This window comes from Acomys minous (genome assembly GCF_964271855.1).
Source record: "Acomys minous genome assembly, chromosome: 16".
NCBI classification, from domain to species: domain Eukaryota; kingdom Metazoa; phylum Chordata; class Mammalia; order Rodentia; family Muridae; genus Acomys; species Acomys minous.
This window is the reverse complement of record NC_140498.1, coordinates 15,309,697-15,329,467: the sequence shown is the minus strand read 5'-3', so window position 1 is coordinate 15,329,467 and position 19,771 is coordinate 15,309,697. Positions and strand designations below refer to the sequence as shown.

General features: G+C 41.7%; 1 long non-coding RNA gene across 3 annotated transcripts in view; it reads right to left on the bottom strand.

The window, feature by feature from the left end:
• LOC311585703 overlaps positions 1-19,771 on the bottom strand; it is a 97,812-nt gene that overhangs the window by 1,971 nt on the left and 76,070 nt on the right. For all 3 annotated transcript variants that reach the window (XR_014775306.1, XR_014775307.1, XR_014775308.1), the window contains 2 exons: positions 2,400-2,497; positions 1,594-2,015 (listed from right to left, as the gene is read on the bottom strand). This is a non-coding gene — a long non-coding RNA (uncharacterized lncRNA). The remainder of the gene's footprint in view (positions 1-1,593; positions 2,016-2,399; positions 2,498-19,771) is intronic.

Sequence of the window (19,771 nt, the reverse complement as noted above, 5' to 3'; positions counted from 1 at the left end):
CATTATTCAGATTGGGGCAGGCATAGAAAAGCCTTACTGTTTTAGAAAGTCATAAATCCCAATACACTGGTGATGGTGGTGACAGAAGAATAGAAAGGGTGGACTCACCAGAAGACCAGGAGTGGCCCAGGGAGTAAAGCGAATGAATCTGGTTTATGGATGAATTCAGGAAAGAAAGTCACCATGATTTGGTATAGGATCAAATCCAGGGCTGGTGGAAAGGAAACACCAGTTACAGTCCTGTCACCACTTCTAAGGCAGAAACTGATTTTAAAGATTAGTGTGCTGCCTCATGCCCACAGCTGCAGAACCCTGTGAGGGCTCTTATTTATGGATGAAAAGGTGATTGTTTATATTTGCTTGTTCTTGGCTTCTCCTCCCCTCCATGCCTTAAGAGAAGGGGAGAGAAGGGAGGGAGGGAGGGAGGGAGGGAGGGAGGGAGAGAGAGAGAGAGAGAGAGAGAGAGAGAGAGAGAGAGAGAGAGAGAGAGAGAGAGAGAGACCGCATTTCCCTTGCTTTGCGGACTCTTTGTTTTTTTGTGAAACACATGGAAGAACATTTCTGAAATACGAGAGAATCTGTTTAGTGAGGCGAATGGCCCTGATGCACTGAAGAGGTTTAAAGGGAAAGAAATGAACATCTGGCATGTGAATTGTGCCTACAGTCTTTCTCATCCAGGGAGTGCTATGTTCTTCCTAATCCTAATGGCTGCTCAACGGGAGATGACAAACACATCTTTTAACAACCAAAATACAGCTAGAGAGGTTCATGAATTAAACCCAGTTCTTTTGGTGGGAACACTACAGGGGCTGAGTCACTCGCTACAGTCCAAACATCATGCCCACACCCTTATATTTTGTTTGCCATTCAGTCACTGCCAGTCCATCCTATGCAAGCCAGTTTGCTTGTCAGCTCAATGTGGACCTATCCAACAGACACCACCACTTCCCTTTATTTATGGAGCCTGATTCTCAGTACAGCATGAGAATCCTCAAACCCAACTGCCATTTCCTAGCCTTATTTGTAAGAGTCGTGCATACTCCTGGCAACTTCCTTATGTACTTTCCCTCTCTCTCTCTTCTCTGTCTGTCTGTCTGTCTGTCTGTCTGTCTGTCTGTCTGTCTGTCTCTCTCTCTCTCTCTCTCTCTCTCTCTCTCTCTCTCTCTCTCTCTCTCTCTGTGTCTGTGTGTGTGTGCACACGTGCATATGCATGAAGAAGGCACAGGATGATTTGGGGTATCTCTCATTCTGGCTGGTCAGAAAGCCTCCTGATATGCCTGTCTCTAGCTACTCAGTTCTGGGCTTACGGGCATGCATACCACCACAGCTGTTAGGGGATCAAACTCAGGCTGTCATGCCTGCACAACAAGCGCCTTACTGTTGAAGCTGCCCCGTCCTCCTCCCCAATCCTTACATTTTTACTTCCTTACATTTTTTTTAAACATTAATTCATTTCACGTAATCGAGGTTGCGTGTGTGCACAGCATGCAACGTGTGAAAGGGAGACAGTTTGCTCAGGTCAGTTCACTCCTTCAACTGTGTCGGTGCTAGGGACTGACTCAGGTCCTCAGGCTTGGCAGCGAGAGCACTTACCTGGTCAGGCCGTTTTGCTGTCCCTGTTATCACTCCTGATATCTGAAGTACATGGAGCGCACACCCTCAGTGTGGAGTTGAGTTGGGAAGGAGACTGGAGGACCGGGGTGTGAAGGACACATTTCATCATGAACAAAGGCTAAGGGCTTTGTTTTTCATTTTTTCCTTGAGTCTGAGGTCGGTTTAACTTTGTGAATGTGAGTCAGCTACTCAGGTCCCTCTAGCTCTTTGCCCTGACTTCCACACATCCAAGGTGTAGGAAGGAATGGCTTCCCTGGCCTTTCATGGAGAGCTTGTTGAGAGAAAACGAGCGGCCCTGCAGTCAGCCACTCTACACAGTCCTCAGTGACATCTTCATTCTTCTCTTCAGCTTTTCTCCAGATGTGCGGCCACGCTCTGAACTCCTGAAGGTCACTTTTCAGCTGGAAGAGCACAGAGCACAGTTTTCAATGTATAACGGTTTTGGAACTTAGATTCTGACTTCCGTGTGCTTAGTGCAAAGTGTATGAGAGGTGTGTGATTATGTGCACACACGGTGTGTGTACACAGTAACACACACAAAAAAAACTATGAGCAAAATTGTATGGGGAAAAAATCAAATAAACCTTATTCTAGACATGAAAAGTGTATAACCAAAATTTATGCAAATATTTTTGAAAAAATACTGATTATAGGCACTTGAAGAAAAGTAGATTTAATGAGAGGAAGTGCTCAGCGTAGATCTCTCCCAGAGATCCTGAAGGAGATTTGGGGACACTTAAAAGCATTACAGAAATTAGTGCCACACATTGATAATCACATGTTACCTAATTTCAGTGATTTCTTGACATCAGACACTAGCACTTGTCCTTTCCGTGTCACGGTGAATGAAGGAGGAAGAGCAAAGACAGCCAAGGAGAGTTTCCTAATGCAAATACAAAAAGTAGAAGACAGAGAGGCTTGGAATATCAACATTAATAGCCACCACTGGTTGACGGGTGGATAGAAATCAGGCGCAGGGTGGCTTCCTCTCTTCCAGGACTAATACTTCTGTTCAGTGACTTGTTTTGTTTGCAGTCAATTTTCTCATCCAAGGATAATAGGAATATCTCAAAAGGCACAAATCCTGAATTCTGCAGTCTTCCCCTGACCATTCCAAGCCACTTCATACTAAGCTGATGTCTGAAACTGCAGCTGTTACTTAATCCTGTTGACGTTCTATTTCTTCCTATTGACGAATACCTAGGCTAAAATCGTTTGTTGAGACTGGCTCTCCCTATGCAGCTCTGACTCATCTGGAACTCTTTATGTAGCCTAGATGACCTGAAACTCAAAGCAATTCACCTGCCTCTCCCTCCCTAGCATGGAGCTCAAAGGTGAGTGTTGCCGTGCTTTGTAAAATGTATGAATCAGACACAGGAAGGGATAGATAACAAAAGTAAAACAGCACAGCTGTAACCGTATACTACATCAAATCAGTCAGTAGCACTCCTCCTATGGCTTGGGGCCACAGTTTTAGAACAGTGCTAGTCACTTGAACCCAGTCATTGTGACCCACAGTTGACATGAGAGTAGAGGCAGCTGCTGAGTGGACAACAGGAAATGGTGGTATACGTCACACCATGGGAATACTGGGCAGAGCAATGATTCACACCTCGAGTAGACTTTCCTGAAACTTCACTGCTGCTCAGCACAGGAGAGAGTAAGCAGCATACAACAGTGAGCCAAATAATTTGAATAATCCATGCATGTTAAAATAAAAATGATGGAGCCTCGGGGGATGGCTTAATGGAGAATGCTTGCTCTAGAAGCATAAAGAGCTGAGCTTGGACCTCTAGAGCCCATGTAAAGGCCTGATGTAAAATGGTGGTGTGTACAGGTGACACTAGTATTGGGATGGGGAGACAGGAGAATCTCCAGATCTCAATAGCTTGCCAGTCTGGCCAAAACAGTGAGGTCCAGCTTCAGGGAGAGACCCTGCTTCCAGACATAATGTGGAAGGAAGCATGTCTTTAAGGAAGACATTGAACATTGAGCTCTGGCCTGCATAGCCTTACACATGAGGGAGCATACGCCTACCCACAATGCATATGGACACAGACAGACAGACAGACACACACACACACTTAAAACCAGGTAAGCATATAATTTGTGTAATTTTAGCTGGTCTCATAGTTACATTAAGAATCTAACAAGTACGTTGGAAGACATAGGAATGTTTATTTCTGTAATTTTCCATTACTTTTCCCGAATCACATTGACTGTGGTAATGGAACCTGATAGGTGAGACCATGGCTAAGGCGTGGTTCTCCTCTCTCAGTAGATTTTCCTGGCTTGAACCCACTTCTGGAGAGGACACCCGATGTCCTACAGAACCCCGAGGCCTTACCAATAGTGGTTTTGTTGTGTACCCTTCTCAGTCACAACTGACCGTCGCCATTGTCTTCTCCTAACAGCGTGTGGATATTACCTCACAACACCCGGCACATGCTTTCCCTTTGAACCTCTATTGTCACACACAGTAGGACCGTATGCAACTGCAGTGTGCTTCTTCTGTCATAAAAGTAGCCCCTTCGATGGAGCGTCCTTTAAGGATTTTTTGTTGTTGTTGTTTGAAATGTAAATTTTTGCTACTTAAATGTGGTAATGCATTTTTTAAAAAATTACATTGCTCTTAGAGAATTTTACACATGTACATGATGCCTGCTGACTACTTTCAGCATCCACCTCCCTATAAACCCCTGCTGGCTCTCTTCTTCTGTACATCTCTCTCACTCATAGCCTTGCCTTTTCCTTTTGTTCTTGGGACCCAGGGCCATGTGTGTGACTGGATTTGCAGTTGTCTACTGGAGCCTGGTACACTTGGCACTAGATCCACAAAGATGGTAACCTGGCCTCTCCCAGTGTCCATATAGCCAGTGGTTCAGGGAGGGGCTCCCTGGGGTCCTTGCCTGATTGTGCCACGCTGATGTGGCCCAGTGCACATCGCCACAGTTGTGAGTAATGACTGCGATGTTTGTGCCACATCTAGACTGTCTATGATGTCTTCCTATGTATCACATACATGACACACATGAGAGATGAGACTGTTTTCTCCTGCCTTGGCTTATATCTTCACTCTACTCCCATTAAGGAAACAGAATTTCCATCACCTCATTTTATTATGTTCTTATTTTGTACATTTCTTCATTAAATGGAAATTAGAATTGAAGCTTTCTTCTTCTTCTTCTTTTTTTCTTAACAGTTAGTTGTGCTGTGTTTTCATATTTAAGTCATGCTGTCTATATGTCTTGCCATGACTCTGGTACACAGTGGTTCTCTCATTTCCATATTCATTTATCTACCTTTATCATTTAAATTGTCCCTTCAATTGATTTTTTGTTTTTGTTTTTGTTTTTATGCTTTGTGCCAAGTACAGAGCTATGGCTGCTATTTGCCACCTCCTAGCTTGGAGTCATCTTAGTGTGGATTTTAAAAAGTTTCCACACATTTCATGGCTTAAAGCAACATAAATGTATTATAACGGTCTCACTGGAGTCTCACCGGTGATCAGGAAACAGAGGCGTGTTCCCTCCGAAGCTCTGGTGGAGAAGATTATCTTACCCAGCCTTTCTCAAGTGAGGCTGTGTTCATGCCTTGGCTGGTAGCTGGTGCCCCTAAAGTCAGCACTGGGGTTAGGTCTTCTGCACTCCGTTACTTATCTGGGATTACACCCCTTTTTCCTTGACCTCCTTTTACCTCCCCAAAGATTGTGATTCTATTAGATCAAACCAGTTAATTCTGGGTGTTATCTCTGTATTACGGCCAACTGACCCACAGTCCTTAATCTACAAAACCACTGTCTATTTGGGTTTGTCATCTGTCCTAGTTTCCTTTCTGCTGCTACGATAAGATGCAACTTACAGGAGAAGAAGGCCTTGTCTGAGCTCACAGCTCCTTGCTGCAGTCCGTCACTGCTAGAAGTCACAGTGGCCATATCTTGAGACCACATCCCACCCACAGTCAAGAGCAGAGACATGGATGCAGCCTTGCTTCTTGCTTTCTGCTCAACTTGCTCTCTCTCCTCTTGTACTTTGTAGAACGCTGCCCATATAATGATTCCAACCACACTCAGGGTGGGCTTTTCATGCCAGAGCAACTAAGGAAATGCCTCACTGGCATCCCATAGGCTAATCTAATAGAGATAATTCTTCACTGAGACACATCTCCCAGACCGCTCTAGACACCAGGACATGGACCCCTTTCATTATCTACCTTGTTCATGCGTATATCTATCCAACTGATGGCAACCTCACCATTGCATTGATATATTATTATTATTTTAGATCCTATTTTTTAATTATGTGTCTATATGATGGATTGTGTGTACATGTGTGTGGGTAGCTACCAAGGCCAGAAGAAAGTGGCGGAGTTTCTTGAGCTGGAGTAATCGATGCTGGCAAGCAAGCCCAGATCCTCTGTAAGTGCAGCAAGCCCTGTTAGCCCCGAAGCCATCTCTCCGGCTCCTTGTTTTCTTATCCTATTCTTTGAATGTGTGTGCTTAAATTGCTATTATCTATTCTATATTATGTGGAAGTATTAATCATTGAGCCCACTAGAAACATCAGCTTTCATTAGGACAAAATTTCTAATAACAGTGTCCATATGCTTCAAAGCCTTGTAACATCCAGGAAGTCTGATCTTATTTATATGTTTGGTAAGTTGTATTTTCTGGGAATTTGCCTACTTTGTCTGAACTTTTCAGTTAATATCCATAAAACACTACATGGTAAAGTTCTATAAGGTATAACTCAAAAATCCATTGTCCATTCCTGAATTTGGTGATTTGTCATTTTTTTATTCCTTCCCCTTGGTTGGACTCATTAACTTTATTACTCTGTCTTATGTACCTTCTTATTTAACTTTGGTACGCTCCAGTCTTACTTTTATTACCCGATTCTTCTTACGTTCACTGAGGCTGGGTTGCTGCTCTTTTGGTCTCACTTATTCTACAGGATATATGTTTTATTGGTTTTCAGCTCTTCTTTCATCTTCTAATTTTATTGAGATTTAATTTCTATAACTCAGACCTCATCATTTTAAATTATATAGCTGAGTGGTTTTCTATCACAACTGTTGAATTCCAGGACATTTCTTTTTACCTTGTTATTATCATTTTAATTCACTTTAAATTAATTTTATAATTAGGATAAAAAGTGATGAATTTCAATAAGGCATTTCTATATATGTGCGTCATTATACCACCTCCTAATTCATTCCCATCCCTAGCTGCCCTCCTCTATCGCAAGTTGCTTGTCAACTTTCTCCTCAGTCGAGAAAATTCTGGAATATTCCTCTCAATTCTTCAATTACAAATTACAACCTGTTCTTGTCTATGAGTTTTCCTATAATAGATATTTCAAGTAAATGTGCCACACATCCCACACATGACAGTTATTATCCAGCTTGATGACTTAGCAATGATACATTTAAGGTTTGTTTGCTCTGATGCCATCTAACAGTACTTCAGACCGCTGCTTTTTATGATCCAGTTCCTTTCATTGTATGGATGTGCAAGATTTTGTTTATTAATACACAAGTTGGTGAAACTTTCGGCTGTTTTAGTTTTAGTTTTGGGGGGGCAGAGTTTTTTTTTTTTTTCGGTCTGTGTGTTTATCTCAAGTCCATGGCTTCTACATGTCCTCGCTGACTTCTGCTATCAGGTGTCCAGCACGGGGACTGTGAAGTGGGACCTTTTTGGGCTTTTGGCTGACATTTCCCTAAAGGCTATGGATTGTGTGTTTTTATGTGCTGACTGCCTAGTGTATATCTTCTCTGAAGAAATGTCTACTCAAATCTTATACCTATGTTTTGATGGGTGAGTGGTCTTTTTGTTTTTAATTTGGGACCGCGTTTTCAAATCTTTAACTGAATGCATCATTTGCAAGTAATTTTCTATCATTCTGTAGTTTGTCTTTTCACTTCCTTGATAGTATCCTTTGATTTTTAGAAGTTTGGAATTTTAAAGTTTGTTTTTCATTTATGTGTGTCTGTGTGAGTGTGTGTGCACATGTGTGTGAGTGCCCATGGCATGCAGAAAAGGGCAGTGGGCTCTCTTGGCCATCATGAGTTACAGGTGTTTGTGAGCTGCTTGATGTGGCTGTTGGGAACTGAACTCAGGTCCTCTGGGAGAGTAGCATATGCTCTCAGCCACTCAGCCAATCCTCCAGTCTGAGGTTAGCATATTAATTAAGTTTAAAATATCTGTATTTCTATGGCTACCTTTACTGTTACTGTTATACTTAATAAACCTGAACCAAATCCAGTCACAAAAATTTATACCTATGTTAACATCTAGGAATTTCCTAGTTCCATGTCTTGCAGTATAGATCTTTGAGCTATTTTGACACATGGATATGAAGCCGGGGTACACATTCTCCTTGGTATAGACACCACATTTCTCAGTGCTATTTGTTGGAAGATCATGGTTCCCCCTCAGTTGAATGTATTGATGTCTTTGTCAAAGTTCATTTGACTGTGGATAGATGGGCTTGTCTCCTTTTATACATTCTATTACATCATCCCTTGCCAGCACTGACTCCTTTTGATGAGTACAACTTTGCAATAAGTTCTGAAGTGGGGACACATGAGCCCTGGGAGCTGAGATGTCTTTACTCAGGCTGTTTGTACAGGTGTTTAGGAAACGATTAGCATCTTAGCAAGGAGACCAAGTGAAGAAGCTCTGTTTGCCCTGGTGTGTGTGTGTGTGTGCGCGCGCGCGCGCGCGCGCAGGGGAGCATCCTTATGTGTACTGAGCACAAGAATTGAGGTCAGAAAGTTCTTTTCTGCATCTGAGACTTGAATGATCTGTCAGATTCTACAATTCCTGGCTTAGCCTCCTCTCACTTTGGGCCTCTACTTTCCCCACTGTGGATTCCTGGATTCTTAGTCTTGGGCTCATATTTACAGGTCATAAGGAGTGAACAACGGCACAAAAAAAAAAACTCTGGAGAATAAAAAATGGCTTTGAATAAAATTCTTAACAGCAGCTGGAATTTAGATAACTTAATCAACTTCTTTAACATGTGTGTCTTCCATCACTAACTAAGGATTACCACGCCACGTGTCGTTGCTTTGTGGTTATATTCAAATAAAATGTTTAAAGCCCCCCTGCCTGCCGGAGAGCAGACACCACATAAATAATTCATGTAAAGTTATCAGAATTAAAACTCCAATGATTAAATTTCCTATGCTTTTATATATTAGAAATCTCCCCTGGAATAAATATCTGGCCACTCAAAGTCCCACCAATAAGAGAGCACACCAAATTAAAATTGTAGGCACAACACCAAGGACACGGCTTTCCTGTGGGAGGGAATATGCTGTGTGTGCATAAAGAACACAGTTATGAGTCCCACATCAATGACGAAGGGCAAATAATCCAATGGAAACTGTTAAGCATTGTAAACCTGAGAGGGACAGTGTGCCAACACAAACGTTCATGTTAAATGATGCTCAGCATTATAGGAAGTAAAGACAGATGTGCAAGTCTCCGCCCACCTAACTGGCAGTGAAACTCTCGACAATCCCAGTCATCCCTGTAGGGTAATGATGAGGATAAGTGATGCGTTAACAAGTTTGTATGTAATTTAAGTTAAAAATTTAACTTAAAATATAACCATATTATACCCTTCTTACTTTCCCTGACTCCAAATCCTTCTATGTCCTCCCCTCACATTCATGTCCTTTTTCTTAATTATTGTAATGTACATCATTTTATTTGCAGCCAGAGGTGACTTAACTTTTTAAAAAAGAATTTGTATCCCTTTAATTTTCTTCTCTTGTCTTATTGCTCCAGCTAGTGCTTCAGGCACCACATTAAAAAAGAGCAAGGATAGTTGACAACTCTCTTCTTTTCAATATTTATGGGATTGTTTTGAGTTTTTCCTCTAGTTAGGTAATGTTGGCTGTTACTATATTGAGTTATGTTCACATTCCTACTCTCACTAGGACTTTTATCATGAAAGCATATTGGATTTTTGTCAAACTCATTTTCTGCATTTACTGAGATAATCATGTGATATCTGACTTTAGTTCATTTATATGGTTTATTACCACTAGTGCCTTGTTTATGCTGAACCTGCCTCAATGGAATAACACACATTGATTTTGTTTCTTTTTATTGGAGAAATGAAGCCATTACTGCTTAATGTTACTTAAAGATGTGTGTTGATTGCAGGCATTGTTGTAATTGTTTTTTTTTCCCTCTGTGTTCTCAGTCACACTTTGTTTTCAGCAATTATAACTTTAATACAGTCTCTTGGCTGTCTTTCTTCCTCTCAGCAGTGCAAAGCATTTCTTCCCATACTCTGTTTAGGGTTGGTCTGCTGGTCATGAGTTGTTTTAGCCTCTTTGGACAGGATGAAGTTTTTCATGTCCCTTTACCTGTGGCAGACAGTTTTGTTGGGTATATTAGCCTAGGCTGGATATTATCATTGTTAAGGACTCGGATTGTATTGTTCCAGAATCGGCTGTTACTTGAAGTTTCTATTAAGAAGCTGGGTATTTTTTCTCATGGGTTGCCTTTTATATGCAGCTTGTGTTTTGCTCTTGCAGGTGTCAATACTCTTTCTTTGTTGTGTATATTTAGTGTTTTAACTATGACATGTCGTGAGAGTTTCTTTTCTGTGGGACTATTTTGGGGGCTTCTTGTCTATTTGATGACTGTGTCCTTCTTATGTCTGTGTGGGTGAATCTTTCCTTAGTCTGAAGAAGTTTTCTTCTAGGATTTTGTTGAAGATCCTGTCTATTTCATTGATTCATCTTCCTCATGTATGTCTGTAACTTGACATTTGTCCTTTCATGGTGTCCCACAGTTCCTTTGTATTCCTTTCATGTTGTCTACAAATGTCCATATTCTTTACTTGTGGGACTTAATTCTTCTGTTTCTCATCGAGTCTTCACACTATGTCTTCTATTTGATGCATTGAGTATAATTTAATCCTTTATAAGGTTTTACCTTGAGTTTTCTATTCAGATTAGGTTACTGCTGTCTCCAGTTCCACCTTCATTTCAGCTTGAGTTCTTCTCAATAATTCCATCTCTTTATTGAGTTTGGTTTTTAGATCCTGAATTTTGTTCATCATTGCCATCAGTCTTATGTTTGTGTTTTCTTGGACATTGTTCAGGCATTCATTCTCTTTAATTTCTTTGAACCATTTGTGCCTTCTTTAAACTCCTTGAATTCTGTGAAGTTTATTATTACTCTTTTAAATTCTGTGCCCTGGGACTCATCAAGGCAGTTCTCATTGGAGACTGTGTCTATGGGACTGGTGGACTTTGGCACATGTGAGATGGGGTGGGTGGGGTAGGGCACTGCCTCGTTATGTCACCCTATTTATATTCTTGTGATGAGATCTGGGTAGGTGGACTTCGTTTGTCAGCTCTGTGTCTAATATTGACACAGAAGACTGAGACAAAGCATAGGCTGCGTGGCCCAGGTTTGGGCCCTGAAAGTTGAATGATGTGGATGGAATGAAGTCAGGCAGAAGAAAGACCCTGTGCTAGTGCACAGGATGCAGATCCCGCCCAACGTCTGGATAGAGACAGTATGGACATACATAACCAAACTAGGCCTGGGTACTGTATGTGGAACTGGGTCTAAACCTGAGAACTGGGGAGGGTGCATGGATGGCAGGATCAGGCAGACTCACCAGGCTAGACCCTGGTGCAAGATGTGTGGGGTTGGACTGGGCCTGGTGGTTGGATGTGACATAGGAAGGATGAATCAGGTGGTAAGAGTCACAAAAACACGTTACAGATCGTGTGTAGCATAAACTGTGGTGACATGGCAGAGCTCATAGAGCAGTGAGCATAGGAAACATATCACAGGTGTCTTTAATCCATAGTGCTATAGGTCAAACATTAAAACTATTGAATTCTATTTTTAAATTCATCTGTGTGTGTGTATGCATGTACATGTCCACAGAGGTGCACATGTGTGGAGTTTAGATATCCACATCTGGTATCACTCTCCACCCTAGTTGCTAATTGAACCTGGAGCTTACTGATTGGGTAAGCCGGCAGGCCAGGGACTTGCCTGCCTCTATCTTTCTGGCACTGGGATTTGAGATGCACACCACCAGCCACAGTCGTTTTGAAGTTGCTGAGTATCTAAGTTAGAGTATTCATGCTTATCCAGCAAGCACCTCACCCGGTCAGCCATTTCTCCATCCCCAACTATATTTTAAATAAGAACTACCATCTCTCCAGGAGGACTTATAGGAGTTAGTGGCCACTGGGGCTGAGATTGCCAGAGAATTCGGTGCTGGTGAGTTGACTACATGCATGTAAATATCCATAATGGATCTCATTGGTTCCCCTGAAAAATAACAATGGAGAAGACATGATATTAAGATAGAACAAGTCATGAAGAGTAAGGGCATCAGCAGGACCAGGAAGGGCCAAGAGAGGTTCATGGAGTACATTATATGAAAGCATAATGAAACATGTTATTATAATAACTAATACTAAGTAGTAAAAACATAAAATTATGAAAATATTATGACTCAAAGAAAACTCAAACTTAGAAAATAAACCTTACTGTTTTAAAGCCATTTAGTTTGAAGTAGAGATGTGATGTGTCTCTCATTGCGTGCCTTTCCTTCTTATTTTTTCCAAACACATGGCATTGTTTCAAGGAGCATAGGGTAGAGTGGTACTTCAAATTCAAATGAACAGAAACAGGTTAGGAACATAAGTTACGAGAAATACCAGAGCCATGGCTGCTCTGAGCCTGCTGTGGATGGTGGCTGGAGTTGAGTTCCTAATGTAAACTGACACTAAAGTGTCTCTCTGCAAGAAAGAGGAAGGTTTTTCAGCCTGAAATACAAGTGTGGGATTAGATCCCTTTGTTGCTAGAAAGAAATGCTTCAGCATGCTGCAACAAAGTGAATAAACTGTAGGGCCTGTCAGCCAAGGGCTTGAGGAGTCAAGGAAATACAAAGCCAAGCTCCCATCAGTGTTTCAAAGCGGTTCTTGACCGAGACAAGGCTGTGATATCATGTAGGAGGCAAAGATTTTAGCATGAAGAAAACTGAGTGTGATGTGACACTATGCCCAGGAAGATGTGAACAAATGGCTGTTCACCCCAGATAGGAAACTGACAACAGACTGAGGCATGGGTACCGCCAAAGTCCAACTGGGTAAACCAATGAATCCCGGTGGCTCTGTTGCTATGAGCTTCTTCTAAGTGGATCAACTAATCTCTGCATCTTCCAGGAACTTTTGCTTGTCCAAGAGGGTCATTTGGCAATTTGTGTTGTTTATAAAATTTGGAGAGAAAGGGGCCTAGTGAATCTGGTCAGTTTCAGGGACTTCCTGAAAGCTATTATTAATTTCTTGAGCTTAAGGAGATTCCTTGCAGAATAGAATATTCCATCTTTGCTTAAAACGTTCTGTTGTTTTTACCTTACTTTTGACATCTTGTGTCTTAATATGCTTCCCACCCAGATGGAAGGTTTCAATCTTGGAGGAAAATGCTCTACACTTTTGAGAAATCTGGTAAATTCTCCAAGACTTGAAGCCACCTGATTAACATCAGATGAGACATGAAAAGAATTCAAAACTAATTGTTTATTAGGTCATATTCACTGTAGCATTTGCCTTGCTGTTGGGAAATGTAGTGCTAATTAACACTACTATCTTAATTTGATAAGGACAATAAAAGAGACAATAGATGATCAAAGATGCCAGAAGTTACTTCTTGGTCTGAATATCCATAAAAGTGATAGGATTCAAAGGACAGAGAAGAAAGGGGAAAACATAAAAAACTACAGATGAAAGATAGTAACTAAACACATCATAACCACAGTGAAGAGAACCAAATTAGACTTATTAAAAGACACATCAGTAAGGTGGATAAAACCAGCAAAAGTTATGACCTACATATTAAAAATATTATTAAAACACTCCTGAAATTAAGTTGAAATACAAATGAGCTGGGGAGCAACTTTAAAATGGAGATAACTTAAATTGGAAAGCAAATCTCATTACCAGACAAAAACAGGAATGCTACATTGTCACAAAAAGGCTAAGTGACCCCAGCCTTAAAAGTGGTGAAGTTTGGAGTTCATGCTATCAGGGCATTAAAATATAGAAAGGTAACAATGACAGGAGCACATATAAATTGAGAAAGCTAACATCATACTGGAGGACTTGAAATACCACAACAAGAAAGACAGATGAATTAGCCAAGGAAAAATAGCCAAGCTATAAGAAAGAGCCATTTCGTGTGCATGAGTGTCTTCCTCGGCCACTCTTCACATTAGTTTTTGAGGCAGGGTCCCTCACTGAATCTTGTTATCACCAATTCAGCCAACTTGCTGGTGTTTGAGGCCCAGGCATCTTTCTGTCTCTGCCTCCCCCAGCTAAGATTTCAGGTGTGCACCACCACACCTGGCTGTTTCACGTGGGTGCTGGAAATCCAACTGTAAGTCCTCATGTTTGCACAGCAGGCACTTTACTGACTGAGCCATCTCTGCAAAAACACCAGGGTAAGAATCTTAAACAATAGCAGCATCAGGTCAGTGACTGAATATGTCTGTCTAAATAGGGGCACTGAAAGATGACATTCTCTTAGGATGGTAACATTTTGCTTTGGAAGCTGTTCTGTTTAATGACATTCTTCTTACTGAAATGAGTTTAAACTTTGGACATTTCGGAGCAGGCAGAAATGGGAGCTACCGTCTCTTCCTCTGCATTCCTGGCTTGCTCATTATCATAGCCATAATACAATTTAACATTTTAAAATTGTTTTTATTGTCTTCAATGGAGGCTTTGGCATTAGAACTTAATTTATGGGGGGTGGAGGAGACAGTTTAGTCAATATGATTTGTCAGTTCAAGGATCCAATGTAGATCCACAGAACTCATGTAAAAATTTTTGGCAATGTCTGTGCTTGTAATTCCAACACAGAGAGGCAAAGGAGATGGGTCCATGGGGTTCAACAGTCTCTTTTGCCCAAGATACCACATATTTCAAACACAGAAATCTGAGGATCCTAGCTGAATCTGACCTGAAAGCCTCCCTCTGAAGACAAGTTCTCACAGCACTAGAAGGTTCTATGGGATCTTTCTAAGGGACGGAAGCCACCAATAGTCTTAAACAGCTGTGATGATTATGACACATGACAATGACCAGCATAGCATGATATACTTGAGGGTACAGTAGTGACATCTATATCTTTGTGGTAACCAACAGCTGTTGAACTCAAGGCCTACACACAGGAGGCATATCACACCTGGTACTGCGAACCCAGCCAAGCACCAAAGTCTGGACCCTAGAGGAGTCCCTCCTCCTGCCATGTCCCTGAACTAGTATAACTCCTAACATAATATGAATGTTTATTTCTATTTCCACAGATAAATATAACTCTCACCCCTCATCAAAGAAGCTCCTTTTTGCAACAGATAGGAGACCATTATAGAAAACCATGAAAGGCAGAAAATGAGTAATCATGAGGTGGCCAAACACAGTTGATATATGTACAACAAAGTTCCCGTACCTAAGGCTCAGGGAACATCTCCAAAGAAAGGCAGAAATACCATAAGAGCCAGAGGGGGAAAACATGCTCTGAGACTTATGTCTCCCAGAAATGACAGGGAAGCTTCATCATGATACCTCAACAATATGACTGCCCAAACAAGACCTGAACAAAGAGAACTCTGGGAGACTTGAAAATGTGGAAGGGCCTCACCTTTGACCATGTCCCCTGGACGGGGAGACCTGGTGGCAATCAGAGGAAGGACAGCAGGTTACCAAGAAGAGACTTGATACCCTATGATCATATAGAGGGGGAGGTAATTCCCCTCAGGAACAGTCATAGGGGAGGGGAATAAGGGGAAATTGGGAGAGAGGGAAGAATGGGAGGATACAAGGGATGGGATAACCATTGAGATGTAACAAGAATAAATTAATAAAGGAGGAAAAAAAAAAGAAAGAAAATGTGGAAGGGGAAATCTCACGAGGCCCCTCCTTAGGCAAAGAACTATAGACTCTTAACGTCTATTGAGAGAAGAACTAGTCCCCAGGGATGAATCTTCTAATGGTTATCCAATATCTCAACACTAAATAGATTCAGGAGATTGTCTTTATATACTTCATATACTTACAGGCACAGGTGTGCACATGTGCATGCTTGCACATGCACACACATACACATCTACACAGAGGCAACAATAACAATTAAAGAAAAGGAGGACATGGTGAATGTGAGTTGGGCAAGGAGCAAGGTGGGTACATGGGATGGGTTGGAGGGGAGAAAGGAAAAATGGTGTGATTATCTTTTAATTAAGAAAGTAAAAATAAACTATAATTTAAAATATCCTTAAAAGATCCTCCCCTCAATAAAGCAAACATACATGTTGAAGGGCCCGAAGTATAGCATAGAATAAGTCATGACATCTTTATAATTTAGAGTGTCAAGCGAGAACCCATGGCATGTCTAGAACAACACCAATGAGCATATAATCCCGATTCCTTTTGTTACCAAAACTCAATGGAAATTACATGTTAAGCATCTAAACATTTAAAATTAACAAAACAATAACGAACACAACACCAAGGTTAAATTATATTTGAGATAGCTGAAATTAATAGACAAGCAAACAAAAGAAAATATTTAAAAAACAAATTTTATTATTTTAAAATAGTCTAACAAGTTGAGTCTGAAGAGACTGATTTACTGAAACGGAGGGAGAATCCAAGAAGGAAAAGGTAAGCTTAGAACTCTTTGGAACTTACATCAGAGTGTCAGTGGTGGGAATCTCCCTGTAGAAACCTGGCTGAGTGTGGTAGAGTATTTACACCACAGAAATGGGTGGATGCTGCAGGTCAGAATCGGCTTTGCAGAAAGAGACGATAACGTGCTATGTCTGGGCATGATGCTTAGTCTGGTGAGGGTGAGTCTACCCACCTTGGCTACCCACATATGTGTAGGACCTCGTCTCCTGGGTGACTCTGGAATCAGTCAAGATGGTAATTGATATTAACAGTCACATTTGTATGTGCACGTTATGTATGAACTTTATTATTTAAAGTAGGATTATACATTAGTGTATGATAAATAGTACAATATATTATTTTTTAAAATATGCTAATACAGAAACTTCAGCATCATATCATTATTTAGTGGATAAATTATGTCCTAATGTGTATTGTCCGCTTCATATAGATAACCTCAGCGATATATTACTCACGTGTTATATATATCACTCCCTTTTTAAAAGAAGTATTTTCTTCAATAAGCTGTTGCTAAAATAATTGTCACCTTAAAATCAAGGTCATAATGTCACCTAGCTCACTGTTCATTATCTGAGCTGACCACAGGACCTAAAGAACTGAGAGGTGCTCAGTGGGAGGTTTCCCTGCGGAGGCCCTTTGATGAGAATAGCAGATCATTAATCCTTGTAAATCAATCTCCCCACTTAGCACTAATGAATGAACCACTTCACAAAGACTGCCCAGTTTCTGGCTAATGAAGTGACAGCTGACGTGACTGGGCCTGCTGCGGAGGAAGGGTCTGTCATACAGTAGATACGCCCTCAGACAGTTCCCTGTCTTTAATAAGATCCAGCAACAATGGATTGGTCTATCGTTTGGGACTCGGCATAATGAGATACTTTTTTTTTTCCTCTTATGTTTGCATTTCCCACCACTCTCTTTGGAACTGTAAGTAGAGAAAAGTCAAGGGTTTCCCTCCACTTTCTCTCATTTTCAGAAGCAAATATATCACTTCATGGGCCTCTGGAGAGCTGACAGAAGCTGAAGGGTCAGATGTACCAGAGTCTAGATGTTTTCTGACCCTCAAACAAAATTCCATTCCCTGCACATCATCCTGATTAAAGCGTGCCTGGACCCCTCTGTGCAGACCGCTCTCTACGCAGACGATGTCAGGGTCTGGTTGCACCTGAGCTGCTTCAAACCTTAATGACTTTAAGTTCCAAGTCACAATGGACAAAACCTCAGTTGGATGATGTGGACTGGGTGGTGGATACGATTCCTTATAGTTGTGAGAGCCAGGGTTCTATTCCATGCAGAGACAGGCTGTGGGCCTCTGTTCAGATCAGCCTGATCTCTCAAGTCTGCAAAATGCCTAAGTGTTCAATGGGAAGTCTTTTTCTGCCTTACTCAGGAAGAGGGGGCTATGTTGGTGCAGAAATCTACAGGATGAACAAAACACACCGAAGCGAGGTGCCTCCGATCACGTGGCTACGATGACTTGAGGATTTGAGCTTTGAATTCAGAACAAAACCTTGTGGGATCCAGAGAGGTTCCCAGCTGCCGAGTCACCCTTGGAAAAAAAACCTTTCCTCTCTTTGAGTCTGAGATCATTGCCCCTTTACAGGAGGGGAGGAATAAATGGAGTTTGCAGGATCATTGCGAAATTAAATCAAGAAAAGTAAATATTATGCAGTATAACCCACCAAGGTGACCCAGCACTCTCTTCAGTTTGACAGTTATTATGTGATTTATTCATTTCCAGCTATGTACAGCTCCTGTCCTTATTTCTTACTCAGTTTCTCAGAGTCTAATCACCCCATTGTTTTAAGCCTGTCCTCTCACATGAGATAGCAAAGCCAGCTCCGATTTGCCTTTGTCCACAGCACTCCGGGTCTTTGATTCCTCCCACACAGAAGTTGCACTGGAAAACAACTGGGCATACGTGCACTACAGCTGCACAAGCCCAGTGTGGGGAGCCATCCTCCATCAGGCCACATTTACAGGGAACATTCCGGTGATGGATGTGAGTGCTGATAATTGATATTTTCATATGTGTACCCATCCATCCACTCAACGACTCTTCGATTATACAGCAGAATCAAAAGCTCCGATATGAGAAAGAACTTATATATGACTTATTCTGCTGCCTGTTTGAAGGAGGCTCAAGCAAGTTAAATGCAATTTTTATTTTCACATTGAGAAGAAAATAAACAAAACAGACTAACATATCCTGCCAGGCTGTGGGAAAGGGAATGAACAGGGCTTTGCTCTGTCTCCAGGATCCCCAAGGGCTCAAAGAAAATGAAATGTGTGCGGAGATGGCTGTGAAGTGAGCGACAGGCACTTGGAATACAGTCAGGGGGATCTTAATAGGATATTACTTCCTTCCAGAAGAAAAGATTGAGGGATACCCTCAGACCTGTGCTACCCAAGCAAGCATTTCCCTTCCTTCTGTTGGGAGCACCCCCTTATTCTTCTCTAGCCACTCTCCCTCTCTGTATTGTACAGTGCAATGGATCCCATTCCCACATTAGACTCAGCTGGGTAGGGTAGTATGCTGTTCAGCTATGCAAATTATCTCTCAGATGGGCACATGACCCAGTGGCCATCATGGGAGCCCTGCCCAAGCCCGACTACACTGGCAAATGAGTTTTCTCATTTGCTGGGGTCGGTAAGTCAGTAAAGCATACTGCTGGAGCTCTCAGCAGCCATTTTTATACCTCAAAAGGAGATGGCGATTCAAAACTACTCAGTACACCGAAGAAGCAAAGAAACGGAAAAGTACAGATTGCCAGGGCTGGGGAAATGGCTCAATGGGGGAAGATGTCTACTATGCAGGCATGAAGAGTTCAGTGTGAAGTCCAGAACTCATGTCAAAAGCCAGGCATGGCCGCCTGTGCATGCCCTGTAACCCCAACACTGTGGGAGGTGGAGCCAGGAGGATTGCTGGGGCTTGCTGGCCTCCAGGCCCTCTCCAGGTTCACTAAGTAAGACAGCATCTAACGAATAAGACAACGTGATCAAGGAGAACACCGGATGTGACGCTCTGGCCTCTGTGAGTGCATGGGAATGAACATAAGCACGTGTGTGTACAAGTGCTACAGACACACACAAACCACAAGCGTGTGTGTATGTGCATGCACAATTGTAACTAAACACATTAATAAAATTAGAAGCAGATTCCTAATATTGTGTGGACACCTGGATGTAGGCAAAGCTTGAGTTAATGCTGTTACAGATGATGCAATTCTGTGGAGTTAAATGTGCTGACATCAGTTAAACTGATGACACGGTTTGGGGTTAAATCGTGATTATTTTTAAAGATGTATTTATTTTATGTGTAGGTAGGACTTTGCTTGCATGTATGTGTTTGCATCATGTATGCATGCAGTGTGCACAGAGTCCAGAAGAGGGCATTAGATTTCCTAGAACTGGAATT